General features: G+C 43.9%; 1 protein-coding gene across 2 annotated transcripts in view; it reads right to left on the bottom strand.

Moving 5' to 3' along the window:
• btbd7 (BTB (POZ) domain containing 7) overlaps positions 1-19,467 on the bottom strand; it is a 109,140-nt gene extending 89,673 nt beyond the window's left edge. For both annotated transcript variants that reach the window (XM_061895171.1, XM_061895172.1), the window contains exon 1: positions 19,122-19,467. The gene's annotated coding sequence lies outside the window, so the exon portion shown is untranslated. The remainder of the gene's footprint in view (positions 1-19,121) is intronic.
• Positions 19,468-22,440: the final 2,973 nt, after the last annotated feature.

Here is a 22,440-nt window from a genome sequence, read left to right as displayed (position 1 = left end):
GGTCATAGAAAAAACAACATCACAGTGGCTAGGGGTTAGAGTGTCCGCCCTGAGATCGGTAGGTTGTGAGTTCAAATCCCGGCCGAGTCATACCAAAGACTATAAAAATGGGACTCATTCCTTTCCTGCTTGGCACTCAGCATCAAGGGTTGGAATTGAGGGTTAAATCACCAAAAATTATTCCCGGGCGCGGCACCGCTGCTGCCCACTGCTCTCTCACCTCCCAGGGGATGGTGAGTGGTGATGAGTTAAATGCAGAGAATAATTTCGCCACACCAAGAGTGTGTGACAATCATTGGTACTTAACTTTAACTTTTAAATTAGGAATGACTTTTCACAGTAGCACCACTGCAATGCACGAGTACTTGAAAAGACGGCATCAAGGAATGGTAGATAAAGTTAAAACACCTGTGTAAATACTTTAGTTTTGTATGCCGGACTGAACAACATGTGTTTAAAATGTCTAGACACAGGAACATTTTTGGTGTAAAATCTGTTTTGTAACGACAGTTAAAGGGATGTTCTGATCAACATTTTTGGTCTCCTATCTTGATCCAATTTTGGGCCTCTGATCATAAATGCTTTTGAGTCCTAAATCCAATACTTTGGCAATATATTATATAAATGTATTATATTATAAAGCTTTTCTTATTAAACTTAGAATTTGTTTGCTATTATTATTTATTTTATTTGAAGTATTACATTTGGGGACGGCGTGGCGTAGTTGGGAGAGTGGCCGTGGTTCAATCCCCACCTTCTACCAACCTAGTCACGTCCATTGTGTCCTTGAGCAAGACACTTCACCCTTGCTCCTGATGGGTCGTGGTTAGTGCCTTGCATGGTGGCTCCCGCCATTAGTGTGTAAATGTGTGTGTGTGTGGCATGTTTAGCCATTCCCTTTTCCTCGAGTCCTCCAGTGTTATCTTGAAAGAAATTTTTCCTCCCACTATGGTGGTGAGGATTAGTACCTTAGAATGGTCTTTGCAGTGTGGCTAGACGACACATTTGTTGTAGCTTGCTCTCAAATTCGAGGCGATGTTCTGGCAAGACACGCCTCTAAACAGGTACCAACAAGTAAGAAAAGTAGGTTTTGCATTATAAAATTCCAACATAAGATGTTTCGAGATAAGAAAAAAGAAAATATCCTTGACAATAACATAATCAAACTCAAATATAATATCTAATCTTCTTTAAAAAAAACATTTAGATTTGCAAAATTCTTCAGGTAAGAAAAACCCAAAAGAACAACATTTTAAAAGTGCTCTTGTTTAAGAGGACATGTTTCAACATAATTGACCCTTAACAATTGTTTTTTTATGGGTAAACATTATTATAAGACACAAACACAAACATTTTAGCAAGGAATACCAACCTGCCAACTGCTTCATGATGCTGTGTGACAGGTTGTGTTCAAGACATTACTTTTAAAAGGTCTTGAATAATGGTTACTTGTTACTTCACCAAAAAAAGTAATTGCATTACTAACTGAGTTACTCTTTAATACATGTAATTAATAACTAGGGAAATTATTATTGCACTATATAAAAAAAATTTAATATCTGGCATAATGCAGTTAACATAAGTTTGTGTATGCATCTGTGCGTTTGCTTTTAAAAGGCTGTGCCTGTTGCGTAGTGACGTGTGACATCAGCAAGTCCTCCCTCAGTAGCTTGAGCTGTTTTTGTTAGCTTAGCAGGCTAGCAGCAGCAGTTTGTCGGCTCGACGGCAGCTCTTTTGAATCTTTCACTGGTTTGTGTTACCTCTGCTTAATAAATAGACTAAAGTGCTTCAATGGCTGTATGTTCATGTCAACAAACGGGGTAATGTTTGGATAGCAAGTGTGTCACTTCAATCACTGATTTGTTGTTCAATATTCCCCGTTTTAATTGTATTGCATGTTCACTATAAACTCAAACTAACCCTTGTAGTTACTAGCTCGCAGTGCAGTTTGTGTCAAGGTTTAAGGTGGTGAAAAAATTGTTGTATTTTACTGAACAGTTCCTCCAACTACGACTTTGTTCATTCCGCGTTAAGACATGTGTGAGCTACTGAAGCTCACACATGCATAGAGCAGGAGGAGGGGGACACATGGCGTCACATTAGTTCCAAAAATCCAAGCGCATAAAAACTGTTATCGCGCGCTGATTCTCCACTTCGCACGCGCGAGACACTCTTTTGCGCGCGTATGGTGCCTTTGTGTGCGCGTGTGGTGCATTTTTGCGCGCGCGCGGTGCCTATGTGCACGCGCTTCGTCTTGGTGTAGCATCTCTCCTCGCGCTGTCAACAAAAAAAGCTAGCTCCATAAATTAAATCTGGGAGATAATAGTGTAAGACTTACTCGCTCAGCCATGATAGCCCCATGAAAACGTGACATTTACAACAAATCGAACCGTTTGGAAATTAGTTGAAAATTGAGGAAGTTATGGTTATTTAAATAGTACATGTTCCTTGACAACTACGTACTGGACAGGGCCTGAGGTAAGATGGCCACCACGTTGCCATTGACTGACAGCGCTCAGAGCCAATCAGAAAGAAGGGGCCGTCCAACCATTCCCGCCCCCAAAGTGCCAAAACAAATATGACAGCGCGAGGAGAGATGCCAGACCGAGACAGAGCGCACGCACATAGGCACCGCGCGCACGCAAAATAGCACCACGCGCGCGCACAAAAGCACCACATGCGCGCAAAAGGATGTCGCGTGCGAAGTGGAGAATCAGCGCGCGATAACAGTTTTTATGTGCTTGGATTTTTGGTACTAATGTGACGCCATAGACACAGCTCTGCAGCGCACACAGAGTGACACTTCGGTGTCCATTTGATTATGGTTGTGGTATAAGTTTATTTTAAACATGCTATGCAGATAGGTCAAAGTTTCTCAAAAAAACACTAGCGTTTTTGGTCGCAAATGTGACTAAAATGCTCGCAATGTACAGTGCTAGGCTATGATTTTACTGTGGCAGGACTCCTTTATCAATTACATTATGGGGAAACCCTGAAAGAATACGGATGTGTGTCACAATTGGGTGCGCGTTGCTTGCAGCTTGACCAGGATAGCAGAGATAGCAGACTGCTTGCAAATAAAACAAATGTAATAATCCAGGAAGCATGAAACAAACAAAAACCGCACACACAGCATCAGTTGAAAAGTACAATAACCCAGCAATGAAGGAGTAACCCAGGTGGAACTAAATAGATCTAATTAATTAAAAACAGGTGTGCTGACAGGACAGTAAACAGAAAGTAAAGGTGCTTCAAAACACAGAAACCAAACGTGAAATACTGACAAAACAAAAGTACCAGGACAGGTATTAAAACACCAAAACACAGGGAAACCCAAACATGACCAACCTGTCTGTAGTAAGTCTGACAATGTGCATCCCTTTTAAGGGAATCTTTCACGCAAGCATAATCTTTTAACACATATTAATCTTGTAACATTATGAAAAAGTCCATTTTGCATTATAAAGGACCTTTAAAAAAATCTGCCTTTAAATAGACCAGTTCTCAATCTCTAGGAGTTTGCAATCTAAAGAACAACACGCAGAATTCCAACAGCAGCATTAGTCTGCTCATCAGAGCGCTGACATGGAAACAGGAGATAAGACAGATCAAGGAGAGATAATCCCGGCCTGTTAAAAACAATGTTTTCAAAAAATCTAATAAGATATAGTGAAGACAAAAAATGCAACTATGCCATCCCTACTGTTGGCATACTTTGTATGAAATCAAAGATGGAGTCTGAGGCAGAGGAGATTATGCATCTCTGGGCTGTATTTGCCAATCAGGTCAGTCAGCATATCAGCAAATTGGGCAATCTGACTGATGGCAAACTCCATCGTCACAGAACTACAGGAAATGGCAGGAATTAGATCTTGCTGGAATAACCAAACACACGCACGTGCAAATGCATGCACACACGCACATGCACGCGCACAGGAGAAACAAATGTGATGTGCCCAGAAAGATGACTCATGGTTGGCAGCCTGTGGATTACACAGGGTCAAGCAACAACCATGGCGTGCTGCACATGACGATTTTGTCAGCTCATTTCCTTTTTTTATTCCAGGCCACAACACACTTGTGTTTCCAACTCATGATATTCTTGTTTTGTGTAGGAAAAACATTGGATTACAATATGAATGACACTAATGGGCGTACTCAATTAACTATTTGTAACATGATTCTTCTCTCCTCTTATGGTCCCCTCTGACCTGCATTTACACGGAACATTCGTGTTACAGTCCTTTTTCCTGTGCCATCACTTTTATTCTGTTATATAGTTTATTAACTATGTGGATTATTTAAAATATCAGTCAAAGTCATTCTACAAACTCCGCTTCCATATGAGTTGGGAAATTGTGTTAGATGTAAATATAAACAGAATACAATGATTTGCAAATCATTTTCAACCCATATTCAATTGAATATGCTACAAAGACATATTTGATGTTCAAACTGATTAACATTTTTTTTTCAAATAATCATTAACTTTAGAATTTGATGCCAGCAACATGTGACAAAGAAGTTGGGAAAGGTGTCAAGAAATACTGATGAAGTGGAGAAATGCTCATCAAACACTTATTTGGAACATCCCACAGGTGTACAGGCTAATTGGGAACCGGTGGGTGCCATGATTGGGTATAAAAGCAGCTTCGATGAAATGCTAAGTAATTTCCAAACAAGGATGGAGCGAGGGTCACCAATTTGTAAGCAAATTGTCGAACAGTTTTAGAACAACATTTCTCAACGAGCTATTGCAAGGAATTTAGAGATTTTACCATCTACGGTCCGTAAAATCATCAAAAGGTTCAGAGAATCTGGAGAAATCACTGCACATAAGTGATGATATTACAGACGTTTGATCCCTCAGGCGGTACTGCATCAAAAACCGACAGTGTGTAAAAGATATCCCCACATGGGCTCAGGAACACATTATAAAACCACTGTCAGTAACTACAATTGGTCGCTACATCTTTAAGTGCAAGTTAAAACTTTGCTATGCAAAGCAAAACCCATTTATCAACAACACCAAGGAACGCCGCTGGCTTCGCTGGGCCCGAGCTCATCTAAGATGGACTGATGCAAAGTGGAAAAGTGTTCTGTGGTCTGACGAGTCCACATTTCAAATTATATTTGGAAACGGTGGACGTGGTGTCAGCCAGAGCAAAGAGGAAAATAACCATTCGGATTGTTATAGGCGCTAAGTTCAAAAGCCGGCATCTGTGATGGTATGGGGGTGTATTAGTGCCCAAGGCATGGGTAACTTACACATCTGTGAAGGCACCATTAATGCTGAATGGTCCATACAGGTTTTGGAGCAACATATGTTGTCATTCGAGCAACGTTATCATGGAAGCCCCCTGCTTATTTTAGCAAGACAATGCCAAGCCATGTGTTACAACAGTGTGGCTTCGTAGTAAACGAGTGCATGTACGTTCCTGGCCCGCCTGCAGTCCAGACCTGTTTACCATCGAAAATGTGTAGCGCATTATGAAGCGTAAAATACGACAGCGGAGAACCCGGACTGTTGAACGACTCAAGCTTTACATAAAACAAGAATGAGAAAGAATTCTACTTTCAAAGCTTCAACAATTAGTTTCCTTAGTTCCCAAACGTTTATTGAGTGTTGTTAAAAGAAAAGGTGATGTAACACAGTGGTGAACATGCCCTTTCCCAACTACTTTGGCACGTGTTGCAGCCATGAAATTCTAAGTTAATTATTAATTGCAAAAAAAATAAAGTTTACGAGTTTGAACATCAAATATGTTGTCTTTGCTGAATATAGGTTGAAAAGGATTAGCAAATCATTGTATTCCGTTTATATTTACATCTAACACAATTTCCCATCTCATATGGAAACGGGGTTTGTAATCAAAGATTTGCAAGAGGAGCTATGCATGCAAATGTACTCCCAAGTATGAGGGGGTTTTTGATTTTGTAGATGATTTTATATTTTGCTATTATTTTCTATTATCAACTGGGTTGTTATCAATAGGACCTGGCAAGGAGCAATCACATTACAGTCATTGTATGACTCAGCTACATTGTACGTGTGTAAGTACATGCAATGGTCACCAGACCAAACTCTTCAAATTATGCTAAAGGATGGGAAGTATAGTGATGTATGGATGTAATGATCACCGATATTAATAATAAACCGTGGTAGAACTAGAGTCTTGAAAAGTTGCCAACAAAGTACATTGTACAATATGCAGCAACAATTAAAAAATACAAACCCCGTTTCCATATGAGTTTGGAAATTGTGTTAGATGTAAATATAAAGGGAATACAATGATTTGCAAATCATTTTCAACCCATATTCAGTTGAATATGCTACAAAGACAACATATCTGGTGTTCAAACTGATGAACATTTTTTTTTGGTGTGCAAACAATCATTAACTTTAGAATTTATGCCAGCAACACGTGACAAAGAAGTTGGGAAAGGTGGCAATAAATACTGATAAAGTTGAGGAATGCTCATTAAACACTTATTTGGAACTACCCACAGGTGTGCAGGATAATTGGGAACAGGTGGGTGCCATGATTGGGTAGAAAAACAGATTCCCAAAAAATGCTCAGTCTTTCACAAGAAAGGATGGGGAGAGGTACACCCCTTTGTCCACAACTGCGTGACCAAATAGTCAAACAGTTTAAGAACAACGTTTCTCAAAGTGCAATTGCAAAAAATTTAGGGATTTCAACATCTACGGTCCATAATATCATCAAAAGGTTCAGAGAATCTGGAGAAATCACTCCACCTAAGCGGCATGGCCGGAAACCAACATTGAATGTCCGTGATTGTATCAAAAACTGACATCAATCTCTAAAGGATATCACCACATGGGCTCAGGAACACTTCAGAAAGCCACTGTCACTAAATACACTTCGTCGCTACAGCTGTAAGTGCAAGTTAAAGGTCTACTATGCAAAGCGAAAGCCATTTATCAACAACATCCAGAAACGCCGCCGGCTTTTCTGGGCCCGAGATCATCTAAGATGGACCGATGCAAAGTGGAAAAGTGTTCTGTGGACTGACGAGTCCACATTTCAAATTGTTTTTGGAAATATTAGCCATTGTATCATCCGGACCAAAGGGGAAGCGAACCATCCAAACTGTTATCAACGCAAAGTTGAAAAGCCAGCATCTGTGATTGTATGCGGGTGCATTAGTGCCCAAGGCATGGGTAACTTACACATCTGTGAAGGCACCATTAATGCTGAAAGGTACATACAGGTTTTGGAACAACATATGCTGCCATCTAAGCGCCGTCTTTTTCATGGACGCCCCTGCTCATTTCAGCAAGACAACGCCAAGACACATTCAGCACGTTTTACAACAGCATGGCTTCGTAAAAAAAGAGTGCGGGGACTTTCCTGGCCCGCCTGTAGTCCAGACTTGTCTTCCATCGAAAATGTGTTGCGCATTATGAAGCGTAAAATACGACAGCGGAGACCCCGGACTATTGAACGACTGAAGCGCAGTAGCAGAGTGGCCGTGCGCAACCCGAGGGTCCCTGGTTCAATCCCCACCTAGTACCAACCTCGTCACGTCCGTTGTGTCCTGAGCAAGACACTTCACCCTTGCTCCTGATGGGTGCTGGTTAGCGCCTTGCATGGCAGCTCCCTCCATCAGTGTGTGAATGTGTGTGTGAATGGGTAAATGTTCTCCACGGGTCGCCACCTTGTCGTGGTGGAGAGCTTTGAGTGTTCCAATGAACCTAAGAGCAATGCCGTCGGGAGCCTCAGCTCATGGTAGGTTCAACCATGGCGGTAAGGTCGAGGGGGAGGTTCCAGACGAAGCGCGATCCAAAAACCTCAACGGCGGAACTGGCGGAGGATGACGTGTCACCCCCGGCAGTAAAGGCCTGGCCTCTGCTGCCTTTGGAAGGCTACGGTCCAGGGTCTTCCTGAACAGGAATCTAACAGCCGTGTATAAGGCAGTCTGTTTCTCCACGCTGCTCTATAGTTCCGAAACCTTGACACCCTACCAGAGGCACATCCAGAGTCTCGAGGCCCTCCACATCCGCTGCCTCCAAAGGATCTTAGGTCTGACTTGGGAAGATAGGGTGCCCTACACTGAAATGTATGACCGGACCAAGACACCCAGCATCACAGCACTCCTTGGCCAAAAACACCTAAGATGGGTCGGACATATGATCCGTATTTCAGCCCACCACCTACCCCGTCAGATATTGTATGGCCAGCTTTCAGTCGATCATTGCCATTGATAGTATAGCACCGCTGAAGTTAAAAAAGGCTCGAAAAAGGCGTACGCCATGGTTTACTGAAGAAACTAGAGCTCAGAAATTATTATGTAGAAAGCTGGAACGCAAATGGCGCACGACTAAACTTGAGGTGCACCATCAAGCATGGAGTGATAGTTTAATAACTTATAAACGCATGCTTACCTTAGCTAAAACTAATTATTACTCAAATCTCATCCGCATTAATAAAAACGATCCAAAATTTTTGTTTAGTACAGTAGCATCGCTAACCCAACAAGGGACTCCTTCCAGTAGCTCCACCCATTCGGCAGATGACTTTATGAAGTTCTTTAATAAGAAAATTGAACTTATTAGAAAGGAGATTAAAGACAATGCGTCCCAGCTACAACGGGGTTATAGTAACACAGATACGATTGTATATACGGCGGACACTGCAAATATCCAAAATAGTTTCTCTCGTTTTGATGAAATAACATTAGAAGGATTGTTACAACGTGTAAATGGAATAAAACAAACAACATGTTTACTTGACCCACTTCCTGGGAAACTTATCAAGGAGCTTTTTGTATTATTAGGTCCATCAGTGCTAAATATTATAAACTTATCACTTTCCTCGGGCACTGTTCCCGTTGCATTCAAAAAAGCGGTTATTCATCCTCTCCTTAAAAGACCTAACCTCGATCCAGACCTCATGGTAAACTACCGACCGGTGTCTCACCTTCCCTTTATTTCGAAAATCCTCGAAAAAATTGTTGCAGAGCAGCTAAATGAGCACTTAGCGTTTAACAATCTATGTGAAACCTTTCAATCCGGTTTCAGGGCAAATCACTCGACTGAGACAGCCCTCGCAAAACTGACTAATGATCTATTGCTAACGATGGACTCTGATGCGTCATCTATGTTGCTGCTCCTCGATCTTAGCGCTGCTTTCGATACCGTCGATCATAATATTTTATTAGAGCGTATCAAAATACGAATTGGTATTTCAGACTCAGCCCTGTCATGGTTTAACTCTTATCTTACTGATAGGATGCAGTGCGTCTCCTATAACAGTGTGACCTCGGACTATGTTAAGGTAACGTGTGGAGTTCCCCAGGGTTCGGTCCTTGGCCCTGTACTCTTCAGCATCTACATGCTGCCGCTAGGTGACGTCATACGCAAATACGGTATTAGCTTTCACTGTTATGCTGATGACACCCAACTTTACATGCCCCTAAAGCTGACCAACACGCCGGACTGTAGTCAGTTGGAAGCGTGTCTTAATGAAATTAAACAATGGATGTCCGCTAACTTTTTGCAACTTAATGCCCAAAAAACGGAAATGCTGATTATCGGTCCTGCTAGACACCGACCTCTATTTAATAATACAACTTTAACATTTGACAACCAAATAATAAAACAAGGTGACTCTGTAAAAAATCTGGGTATTATCTTCGACCCAACTCTCTCCTTTGAGTCACACATTAAAAGCGTTACTAAAACGGCCTTCTTTCATCTCCGTAATATCGCTAAAATTCGCTCCATTTTGTCCACTAAAGACGCCGAGATCATTATCCATGCGATTGTTACGTCTCGTCTCGATTACTGTAACGTATTATTTTCGGGTCTCCCAATGTCTAGCATTAAAAGATTACAGTTGGTACAAAATGCGGCTGCTAGACTTTTGACAAGAACAAGAAAGTTTGATCATATTACGCCTGTAATGGCTCACCTGCACTGGCTTCCTGTGCACTTAAGATGTGACTTTAAGGTTTTACTACTTACGTATAAAATACTACACGGTCTAGCTCCAGCCTATCTTGCCGATTGTATTGTACCGTATGTCCCGGCAAGAAATCTGCGTTCAAAAGACTCCGGCTTATTAGTGATTCCTAGAGCTCAAAAAAAGTCTGCGGGCTATAAAGCGTTTTCCGTTCGGGCTCCAGTACTCTGGAATGCCCTCCCGGTAACCGTTCGAGATGTTACCTCAGTAGAAGCATTTAAGTCTCCTCTTAAAACTCATCTGTATACTCTAGCCTTTAAATAGACCTCCTTTTTAGACCAGTTGATCTGCCGCTTCTTTTCTTTCTCCGATGACCATGGATGAAGTACTGACTGTCCAGAGTCGAGACCCAGGATGGACCGCTCGTCGGGACCCAGGATGGACCGCTCGCCTGTATCGGTTGGGGACATCTCTACGCTGCTGATCCGCTTGAGATGGTTTCCTGTGGACGGGACTCTCACTGCTGTCTTGGAGCCACTATGGATTGAACTTTCACAGTATCATGTTAGACCCGCTCGACATCCATTGCTTTCGGTCCCCTAGAGGGGGGGGGTTGCCCACATCTGAGGTCCTCTCCAAGGTTTCTCATAGTCAGCATTGTCGCTGGCGTCCCACTGAATGTGAATTCTCCCTGCCCACTGGGTGTGAGTTTTCCTTGCCCTTTTGTGGGTTCTTCCGAGGATGTTGTAGTCGTAATGATTTGTGCAGTCCTTTGAGACATTTGTGATTTGGGGCTATATAAATAAACATTGATTGATTGATTGATTGATCAAAGGTCTGCCGTGGGCCAGAAAAAAACGGTACAAGGACCACATTAAAACTGTCCGGAAAAAGTGTGACATCAAACCACCAGCACTGGAGTCCCTGGCTGCTGACCGCCAGACCTGGAGCTCTACCTGGCACCAGGGAATCATTCATCTTCAGGAGAAGTTCACAGAGCAGAGAGCACAGTGGCGTAACAAAGACACCAACGTGCCACAGCACCAGCGACCATCACTGCGGCCTGCCCCTGGCCCTCCTGTGACAAAGTATGTGGATCACGCCTAGGCCTGAGCAGCCACCTGGCTATGCACAGGCGAAAAGCACAACAATAACTAATCCAATACTTCGTTTGGAGCAACATCATTATCGACATCGATAGACTGCCATAAGCAAGCAAGTAAGTAAGAATGGGTAAATGTGGAAGTAGTGTCAAAGCGCTTTGAGTACCTTGAATGTAGAAAAGCGCTATACAAGTACAACCCATTTATCATTTATTTATAATAAAACAAGATTGGGAAATAATTCCACTTTCAAATCTTCAACAATTAGTTTTCTCAGTGTGAGTGTTGTTAAAAGAAAAGTTGATGTAACACAGTGGTGAACAGGCCCTTTCCCAACTACTTTGGCACGTGTTGCAGCCATGAAATTCTAAGTTCATTATTATTTGCAAAAAAAAAATTAAGTTTATGAGTTTGAACACCAAATATCCTGTCTTTGTAGTGCATTCAATTGAATATGGGTTGAAAATGATTTGCAAATCATTGTATTCAGCTTATATTTACATCAAAAACTATTTCCCAACTCATATGGAATGTATATATATACATGTATATATACCGAATACCTCTATGAAAAGATAAAACATGGACCCAGATTTCCCTCGCCCGGATGCGGGTCACCGGGGCCCCCCTCTGGAGCCAGGCCCGGAGGTGGGGCACGATGGTGAGCGCCTGGTGGCCGGGCCTGTACCCATGGGGCCCGGCCGGGCACAGCCCGAAGAGGCAACGTGGGTCACCCCTCCAATGGGCTCACCACCCATAGCAGGGGCCATAGAGGTCGGGTGCAATGTGAGCTGGGCGGCAGCCGAAGGCAGGGCACTTGGCAGTCCGATCCTCGGCTACAGAAGCTAGCTCTTGGGACGTGGAACGTCACCTCACAGGGGGGGAAAGAGCCTGAGCTAGTGCGCGAAGTGGAGAAGTTCCGGCTGGATATAGTCCGACTCACTTCGACGCACAGCAAGGGCACTGGAACCACTTCTCTCGAGAGGGACTGGACCCTCTTCCACTCTGGCGTTGCCGAGAGTGAGAGGCGACGGGCTGGGGTGGCAATTCTGGTTGCCCCCCGGCTTAAAGCCTGCACGTTGGAGTTCAACCCAGTGGACGAAAGGGTAGCCTCCCTCCGCCTTCAGGTGGGGGTACGGGTCCTGACTGTTGTTTGTGCTTACGCACCAAGCGGCAGTTCAGAGTACCCACCCTTTTGGGTTCACTCGAGGGAGTACTGGAAAGTGCTCCACCGGGTGATTCCCTTGTCCTACTGGGGGACTTCAACACTCATGTTGGCAACGACAGTGAAACCTGGAGAGGCATGATTGGGAAGAATGGCCGCCCGGATCTGAACCAGAGTGGTGTTTTGTTATTGGACTTTTGTGCTCGTCACAATTTGTCCATTACAAACACCATGTTCAAACATAAGGTTGTCCATATGTGCACTTGGCACCAGGACACCCTAGGCCGCAGTTCCATGATCGACTTTGTAGTTGTGTCATCGGATTTGCGGCCTTATGTTTTGGACACTCGAGTGAAGAGAGGGGCGGAGCTTTCTACCGATCACTACCTGGTGGTGAGTTGGCTGCGACGGTGGGGGAGGATGCCGGACCGACCTGCCAGGCCCAAACGCATTGTGAGGGTCTGCTGGGAACGTCTGGCAGAGTCTCCTGTCAGACAAAGTTTCAATTCCCACCTCCGGAAGAACTTCGAACATGTCACGAGGGAGGTGCTGGACATTGAGTCCGAGTGGACCATGTTCCGCACCTCTATTGTCGAAGCGGCTGATCGGACCTGTGGCCGCAAGGTAGTTGGTGCCTGTCGGGGCGGCAATCCTAAAACCCCTTGTTGGACACCAGCGGTGAGGGATGCCGTCAAGCTGAAGAAGGAGTCCTATCGGGTCCTTTTGGCTCATAGGACTCCGGAGGCAGTGGACAGGTACCGATAGGCCAAGCGGTGTGCGGCTTCAGCGGTCGCTGAGGCAAAAACTCGGACATGGGAGGAGTTCGGGGAAGCCATGGAAAACGACTTCCGGACGGCTTCGAAGCGATTCTGGACCACCGTCCGCCGCCTCAGGAAGGGGAAGCAGTGCACTATCAACACCGTGTATGGTGCGGATGGTGTTCTGCTGACCTCAACTGCGGATGTTGTGGATAGGTGGAAGGAATACTTCGAAGACCTCCTCAATCCCACCAACACGTCTTCCTATGAGGAATCAGTGCCTGGGGAATCTGTGGCGAACTCTCCTATTTCTGGGGCTGAGGTCGCTGAGGTAGTTAAAAAGCTCCTCGGTGGCAAAGCCCCGGGGGTGGACGCGATCCGCCCAGAGTTCCTTAAGGCTCTGGATGCTGTGGGGCTGTCTTGGTTGACAAAACTCTGCAGCATCGCGTGGACATTGGGGGCGGTACCTCTGGATTGGCAGACCGGGGTGGTGGTTCCTCCCTCTAAGAACGGGGACCGGAGGGTGTGTTCCAACTATCGTGGGATCACATTCCTCAGACTTCCCGGTAAGGTTTATTCAGGTGTACTGGAGAGGAGTCTACGCCGGATAGTCGAACCTCGGATTCAGGAGGAACAGTGTGGTTTTCGTCCTGGTCGTGGAACTGTGGACCAGCTCTATACTCTCGGCAGGGTTCTTGAGGGTGTATGGGAGTTTGCCCAACCAGCCTACATGTGCTTTGTGGACTTGGAGAAGGCATTCGACCGTGTCCCTCGGGAAGTCCTGTGGGGAGTGCTCAGAGAGTATGGGGTATCGGACTGTGTTATTGTGGCGGTCCGCTCCCTGTACGATCAGTGCCAGAGCTTGGTCCGCATTGCCGGCAGTAAGTCGAACACATTTCCAGTGAGGGTTGGACTCCGCCAAGGCTGTCTTTTGTCACCGATTCTGTTCATAACTTTTATGGACAGAATTTCTAGGCGCAGTCGAGGCGTTGAGGGGTTCCGGTTTGGTGACCGCAGGATTAGGTCCCTGCTTTTTGCAGATGATGTGGTCCTGATGGCTTCATCTGACCGGGATCTTCATATCTCACTGGATCGGTTTGCAGCCGAGTGTGAAGCGACCGGAATGAGAATCAGCACCTCCAAGTCCGAGTCCATGGTTCTCGCCCGGAAAAGGGCGGAATGCCATCTCCGGGTTGGGGAGGAGCCCCTGCCCCAAGTGGAGGAGTTCAAGTACCTAGGAGTCTTGTTCACGAGTGGGGGGAGAGTGGATCGTGAGATCGACAGGCGGATCGGTGCAGCGTCTTCAGTAATGCGGATGTTGTACCGATCCGTTGTGGTGAAGAAGGAGCTGAGCCGGAAGGCAAAGCTCTCAATTTACCGGTCGATCTACGTTCCCATCCTCACCTCTGGTCATGAGCTTTGGGTCATGACCGAAAGGATAAGATCACGGGTACAAGCGGCCGAAATGAGTTTCCGCCGCCGTGTGGCGGGGCTCTCCCTTAGAGATAGGGTGAGAAGCTCTGCCATCCGGGAGGAGCTCAAAGTAAAGCCGCTGCTCCTCCACATCGAGAGGAGCCAGATGAGGTGGTTCGGGCATCTGGTCAGGATGCCACCCGAACGCCTCCCTAGGGAGGTGTTTAGGGCACATCCAACCGGTAGGAGGCCACGGGGAAGACCCAGGACACGTTGGGGAGACTATGTCTCTCGGCTGGCCTGGGAACGCCTCGGGATCCCCCGGGAAGAGCTAGACGAAGTGGCTGGGGAAAGGGAAGTCTGGGTTTCCCTGCTTAGGCTGTTGCCCCCGCGACCCGACCTCGGATAAGCGGAAGAAGATGGATGGAGATATATATATATATATATATATATATATATATATATATATATATATATATATATATATATATATATATATATATATATATATATATATATATATATAGATTATATCCATTAACACTATAATGGCATGCTGGTGGTAATGTTTTATATTTGATTTTATGTCATTGTTCCCATGATTGCAAACACACCGTCCGTGCCTCAGATTGGCGGATAAAAAGGAAGTAATGTTGTGTGTCTGGTGAAACACGGAGATGAAGGTGTTTGCACGAGAGGTGACACCTGTTGAAATTGGGCTGGTTGCTAGCATAAGATTGGCAATACAAGTTAAAAATAGCGTCAGGTTTTTACTTCTTCTGGAGACAGCATGACCTAATATTGCTTTCATTCGTTTTTCATGTAAAAAACCCTTTTTTTCAAGGTGTGGCGACTATGATTTTACCGTAGTTGTACGCCAGCATCAGTTAAAGGCCTACTGAAATGAGATTTTCTTATTTAAACGGGGATAGCAGGTCTATTCTATGTGTCATACATGATCATTTCGCGATATTGCCATATTTTTGCTGAAAGGATTTAGTAGAGAACATAGATGAAAAAGTTCGCAACTTTTGGTCGCTAATAAAAAAGCCTTGCCTGTACCGGAAGTAGCAGACGATGTGCGCGTGACGTCACGGGTTGTAGGGCTCCTCACATTGTTTACAATCATAGCCACCAGCAGCTAGAGCGATTCGGACGAGAAAGCGACAATTTTCCCATTAATTTGAGCGAGGATGAAAGATTCGTGGATGATGATAATGACAGTAAGGGACTAGGGAAAAACAAAAACAAAAGTTTAAAAAAATAAATAAATTATAAAAGGCGAGGGCAGTGAGAGCGATTCAGATGTTATTAGACACATTTACTAGAATAATTCTAGAAAATCTCTTATCTGCCTATTGTGTTACTAGTGTTTTAGTGAGATTATATAGTATCTGAAAGTCGGAGGGGTGTGGTGACCGCCAGTGTCTCTGAGGGAAGCCACGCAGCTGCAGCAGGACACAAGCTCCGCTGATGTCTACGGTAAGAGCCGACTTATTACCACAATTTTCTCATCTGGTTGACATGTGGTCGGGATCCATGTTCGCTTGACCGCTCTATTCCATAGTAAAGCTTCACCTTCGGGAATTTTAAACAAGGAAACACCGGCTGTGTTTGTGATGCTAAAGGCAGTGCACCGCTTCCCACCTCCATCTTTCTACTTTGAGTTATCCATTATTAATTGAACAAATTGCAAAAGATTCAGCAACACAGATGTCCAGAATACTGTGTAATTATGTGATTAAAGCAGACTACTTATAGCTTGTATCGGTCTGGAAAAAAAATGTCCGCTACAACCCAAGACGTCATCATTCCACGACGTTTTCAACAGGATACCTTGCGGGAAATTTAATTTTGCAATTTAGTAAACTAAACCGGCCGTATTGGCATGTGTTGCAATGTTAAGATTTCATCATTGATACATCCATCCCATCCATTTTCTACCGCTTATTCCCTTTCGGGGTCGCGGGGGGTGCTGGCGCCTATCTCAGCTACAATCGGGCGGAAGGCGGGGTACAGTGGGGCAAAAAAGTATTTACCGTATTTTTCGGACTATAAGTCCCGTTTTTTTTTTGTAGTTTGGCTGGGGGTGAGACTTGGCCAAAATATAAAAAATAAAAAATAATAATAATAATAATAATATATATATATATATATATATATACATATATATTTTTTTTGGGGCCGGGTCTCACCCCCCGCTGGACTGTGGAGAAGACTGCGACTTATAGTCCGAAAAATACGGTAGTCAGCCACCGATTGTGCAAGTTCTCCCACTTAAAATGATGACAGAGGTCTGTAATTTTCATTATAGGTACACTTCAACTGTGAGAGACAGAATGGGGGAAAAAATCCAGGAATTCACATTGTAGGAATTTTAAAGAATTTATTTGTATATTATGGTGGAAAGTAAGTATTTGGTCACTTCAAACAAGGAAGATCTTTGGCTCTCACAGACCTGTAACTTCTTCTTTAAGAAGCTCTTCTGTCCTCCACTCGTTACCTGTATTAAAGGCCTACTGAAACCCACAACTACCCACCACGCAGTCTGATAGTTTATACATCAATGATGAAATATTAACATTGCAACACATGCCAATACGGCTTTTTTAGTTTACTAAATTACAATTTTAAATTTCCCGTGAGTTTCGTCTTGGAAACGTTGTGTAATGATGACGTGTACGCAGGACGTCACGCGTTTTTAGGAAGTATAAGCGCTACGCACACACACAGGCAAAAGTCGTCTGCTTCAACCGCATAATTACACAGTATTTTGGAGATCTGTGTTGCTATATCTTTTGCAATTTGTTCAATTAATATTGGAGAAGTCACAGTAGAAAATGGAGATGGGCTTTTAGCCACACAAACACACAGTGATTCCTTGTTTAAAATTCCCGGAGCTGGAACTTTACTATGGATCAGAGCGCGGTCAAGCCAACATGGATCCCAACCGAATGTCAACCAGCTGGTTTGTGTGAGAAAATTGTGGTTAAAAAGTCGCCACTTGCCGGATATCAGCTGAGCTTGTGTCTTCCATACAGCTGCCGTCGACACCCGTGAGACATGGCGTCAAGACACCCGTGGACACACCCCTCCAAATATCACGTACTATTAAACTCACTAAAACACCAGCAACACAAAAGAAAGATAAGGGATTTCCCAGAATTATCTTAGTAAATGTGTCTAAAAACATCAGACTCCGTCCCAATGCAATTGCGTTTTTTTTAACTTGTTTTTTTTGTTTTCTAGTCCGTCGCTATCAATATCCTCAAACACAAATCTTTCATCCTCGCTCAAATTAATGGGGAAATTGTCGTTTTCTCGGTCCGAATAACACTTTTTGTTGGAGGATCCCATTAAAATCAATGTGAATATGTGAGGAGCCCCCACACTTGTGACGTCATCGTCTGCGACTTCCGGTAGAGGCAAGGCTTTTCTCTTAGCACCGAAAGTTGCGAACTTTATCGTGGATGTTCTCTACTAAATACTTTCAGCAAAAATATGGCAATATCGCGAAATGATCAAGTATGACACATAGAATGGACCTACTATTCTCGTTTAAATAAAAAAATCTGATTTCAGTAGGCCTTTAACTTCAAATGTGAAACTAATCTGTGATAGTAGCATAGACCATTTTACTGAACATGCATGTCACACAACGCCGAAAGCTCTGGAAGGGGAGAAGAAAGCCAGTGCCGCCTTGACGCAGAAGCATAAACCAACCTTGAGTAATCTTGCAGAAAAAATGTGCATGGACTTATGATCTTACAAACATTCTGCCAGTCAACTTCCACGGAATGAATGGCGGCTCGTGATAACAATACTGACTTACTTTAAGTGGGAAGTCAATGCATCTTGTTAAATCCTGGCTAAACGGCTATCATGCTACATTTGACTTGTTTAAATGCAGTAAGGCAAGTACTCACAATTAAAAGGCTTTTTGTGGCACTGGTGGACTTTTGAACATGCAATTCCAATAATTACATGTCATTATATGGCCCTAAAACTGCTGACAAAAATGCTTCACCTGGTCAAAGGGAGAACCTTGACGCCGGCATGTCATTTAGGAGCACCTTTACTCAACAATAAGAAAAAGATACAGCTTGCCCGCCAGTGCATGACAGCATGCTGAATGTTGGGTATAGTCAGACAGGATTATCAGTCTGTGTAAACTGGCCTGCACGACACTTTAACATAGATAAAAGAGAAATAGTGAATATTCTTCAGCTGTGAAATAGACTATCAAAATAAAAGCAACACACTGATATCTGCAGGCTGCAATACAGTAATAAGACAAGCTGTTATGATGGTAACGTAGCAACTGATCCACGAAGTAAGAAATGCATATTCTTTAGAAATGATGAACCAAAAGACGCTATGGTAAATTTAGGCCGACAGAAATAAAAGGTTGGCACTGGCTTTGTTAGCTTAACGTCAACGCAGGGCTACCGTGAAGAAGAAGAGGAGGAGGAGGCGGAGGAGGAGTAGGGGGGGACGGTAGCTTCTCAGCCGAATCCTGTCTTAAAAAGTGCTTTGGTGGCAAAAAAACATGCGACTGGAGTCGCCAGCTTGGTACGATCTGGAAGTATTACCTGAACATGTACACAGAGAGAGTACTAACACCGACCGCAGCCGTGTAATTAGTAGCATATATCGACGGTGAGGCTAGGGTAAGCTAGTAGTGTCTACTTCGCTCCTCGCAAAAAGGTACCGCACGGTATGGCCGTTACAAGACAAGAGTATTTTTCTTTACCAGAGTGGATGATAGTCGTCGTGGGTGGTGCATTTATCTTCGCCTCCTACTTGAAAGCAGCACTCCGACCAAGTTGTGACTGGCAGAGGGTGGAGAGAAAAACTGCAGCTCAACACCTTCTTTTTCTAACTCTGCTCGTTACGCACGACTCGACGTCAGCATTTCATATCCAATGTGAAATCCACTTCCACTTGCCCCGACTTTCTGGTCAAGTGCCAACTATTAACTGGGACTAATAATTGATCCGGGATGGTTTTGTTCTCAGTTCCCCCCCCCCCACCAATATTTTCCCTGTAGTAGCTCGTCTTCTTCTTGGGTGGTTGTTATGGCCCAAGCTCTGCCCTTTTCAAGCTACAATATAATATCAACTTTAACTTCCGGGAGGGTGTTTCAAAACAAAACAACGTCTCTGGACCATGTCTGGGAGACGGAAGACAAATATGCCTTTTGTTAAAGCAACTTAAAAATGAAATGACATATTCCAACAAATATGTAGACAATCAGAGAAGGGGGGTTTACTCGACGAAGTTTTCTTGGATTTTATCTTGTAACTACATGTACTTCCTATACTATGACTACCGGTATCTTGACACAGCCATAAACTTTGACTAGTGACTGGGCAGTAGGCAGTCAGTACTCGCGCAGGTTGTGCAAAAATAAAGCAAGGAGCACCCTCTAGCGCACATTGCTTAGTAGCTCGGTAATTATGCAGCTGCAGTACAAATTCTGTACTTTTATTTTCCAAAACCAAACATTTTTTGGTTTATATAGATATTTTGTCTATGCGAGAACATTTTTTTCTATCCGTTTTATTTCGAAGATAACCATATCAAATATAATCTGCATCAAACTAAATAGTATTTCTATTTGAACATTACAGCTGTCCATAGGGGAAAACATTAATGGTAATAATCATAAAAAAATGGAGAAAAACAAAACAAGTAAATAAAGAAGCAAACGCTTATGGTATCTTACGTAGGAAACCCAATCAAGCAGATTACATTTTTCCTAAACACAAACATATTTGCAATTATTTTTGATTTTGTAATATCATTATAAATAACTACTTATTACAATAAATAATCACCTGATACACCATACTATACTGTTATGTATATTGTTACAGGACACATGATAATATAACATAACATTTTCACATTAGAACAATTATTAACCCACTTGTGATTTCACCAATTAAATGTACTATAAATCAATTGCACTCTTAAGATTGTTTGTTTCATCCAATAGATGATAATGCATCTTATCTTATGTATAATTGCATACAAAGATGTATACAATATGCAACATTTTTCTATATATATATTTAGTGTTATCAAAGTTAATGCGTTAACACATGTGGTTTTTAATCATTTATACAAACAGAATAATCACGCAGCTTCACGCAATTTATTGGCAGGGCACATTATACAAAAAATAGATCAACACTGGCATATTGTATTTTGTGACAAAATATCAGTGTTTTTTTAAGATTATTGGAATTATGCAAGCATACAACTGCGATTAATCGCAATTAAGAAAAATGCCAACATGTGATTAATTTGATTTTAAAAAGGAATTGTTTGACAAAGCTAATATTTTGACAAAAAGTGAGAGGAACAAGCGGTAGGAAATGGATGGGTGTATGTTTCAACAGACAAGTTGGTTATTGAAAAGTATTGTAGTTCTCCCGAGATCCTGCTGAGGACGACAAAGAACCCAATATTTGTCCATCCACGTATAATATTTACACTCCCAAGGCCTGTTGAACCTTGGTGGCTCCTGCTGGTCCTGATCATCCAAACCAAATATTCCTTTCATGAAGGGGTCACTATGAGTTTTAGTTCTGACGTTCAGACGGGATCTTCAGCTCTCACTGGATCAGTTCGCAGCCGAATGTGAAGCGACCGGAATGAGAATCAGCACCTCCAAGTCCGAGTCCATGGTTGTCACCCGGAAAAGGGTGGAGTGCCATCTCCGGGTTGAGGAGGAGACCTTGCCCCAAGTGGAGGAGTTCAATTACCCAGGAGTCTTGTTCACGAGTGAGGGAAGAGTGGATCGTGAGATCGACAGGCGGATCGGTGCTGCGTCTTCAGTAATGCGCACGTTGTATCGATCCGTTGTGGTGAAGAAGGAGCTGAGCCGGAAGGCAAAACTCTCAATTTACTGGTCGATCTACGTTCCCATCCTCACCTAAGGTCATGAGCTTTGGGTCATGGCCGAAAGGACAAGATCACGGGTACAAGCGGCCGAAATGAGTTTCCTCCGCCGGGTGGTGGGCCCTCCCTTAGAGATAGGGGGAGAAGCTCTGACATTCGGGGGGAGCTCAAAGTAAAGCCGCTGCTCCTCCACATCGAGAGGAGCCAGATGAGGTGGTTCGGGCATATGGTCAGGATGCCACCCGAACGCCTCCCTAGGGAGGTGTTTAGGGCACGTCCAACCGGTAGGAGGCCACGGGGAAGACCCAGGACACGTTGGGAAGACTATGGTATGTCTCCCGGCTGGCCTGGGAACGCCTCGGGAACCCCGGGGAGGAGCTGGACGAAGTGGCTGGGGAGAGGAAAGTCTGGGCTTCCCTGTTTAGGCTGCTGCCCCCGTGACCCGACCTCGGATAAGCCGAAGAAAATGGATAGATGGATGGATTGATGGATGGATGGACATTCAGACACATCCACATCCAAATAACTTATATACAATTGTTTGAGATTTTTCTACACATAATCTTGAAAATTACAGTTCCCCAAAATACTTTACCAAATCTACAATTATCTTCCTTAGTTCTCCGCTAAGTTTTTTTTTTGACTTTGGCATGGTTGGGAGTATTGGTCTTAAACTAAAGTATTTTATTCTCTTAAAGAGAAACCATAAGCTGCAAACACTTATGATCAAGAGCAAGATCTTCACCGAGCTTGGTCCTATCAAGTCAAGACATTTTGGATCTGTCAGCCATCCCATCCATCCATTTTCTACCGCTTATTCCCTTTCGGGGTCGCGGGGGGCGCTGGCGCCTATCTCAGCTACAATCGGGCGGAAGGCGGGGTACACCCTGGACAAGTCGCCACCTCATCGCAGGGCCAACACAGATAGACAGACAACACTCACACTCACATTCACACACTAGGGCCAATTTAGTGTTGCCAATCAACCTATCCCCAGGTGCATGTCTTTGGAAGTGGGAGGAAGCCGGAGTACCCGGAGGGAACCCACGCATTCACGGGGAGGACATGCAAACTCCACACAGAAAGATCCCGAGCCTGGATTTGAACCCAGGACTGCAGGAACTTCGTATTGTGAGGCAGACGCACTAACCCCTCTGCCACCA

This window comes from Nerophis ophidion, linkage group LG03 (assembly GCF_033978795.1).
Source record: "Nerophis ophidion isolate RoL-2023_Sa linkage group LG03, RoL_Noph_v1.0, whole genome shotgun sequence".
Taxonomy (NCBI): domain Eukaryota; kingdom Metazoa; phylum Chordata; class Actinopteri; order Syngnathiformes; family Syngnathidae; genus Nerophis; species Nerophis ophidion.
Note: the sequence above shows the minus strand (reverse complement) of the source record. Positions and strands in the feature narration are given on the sequence as shown.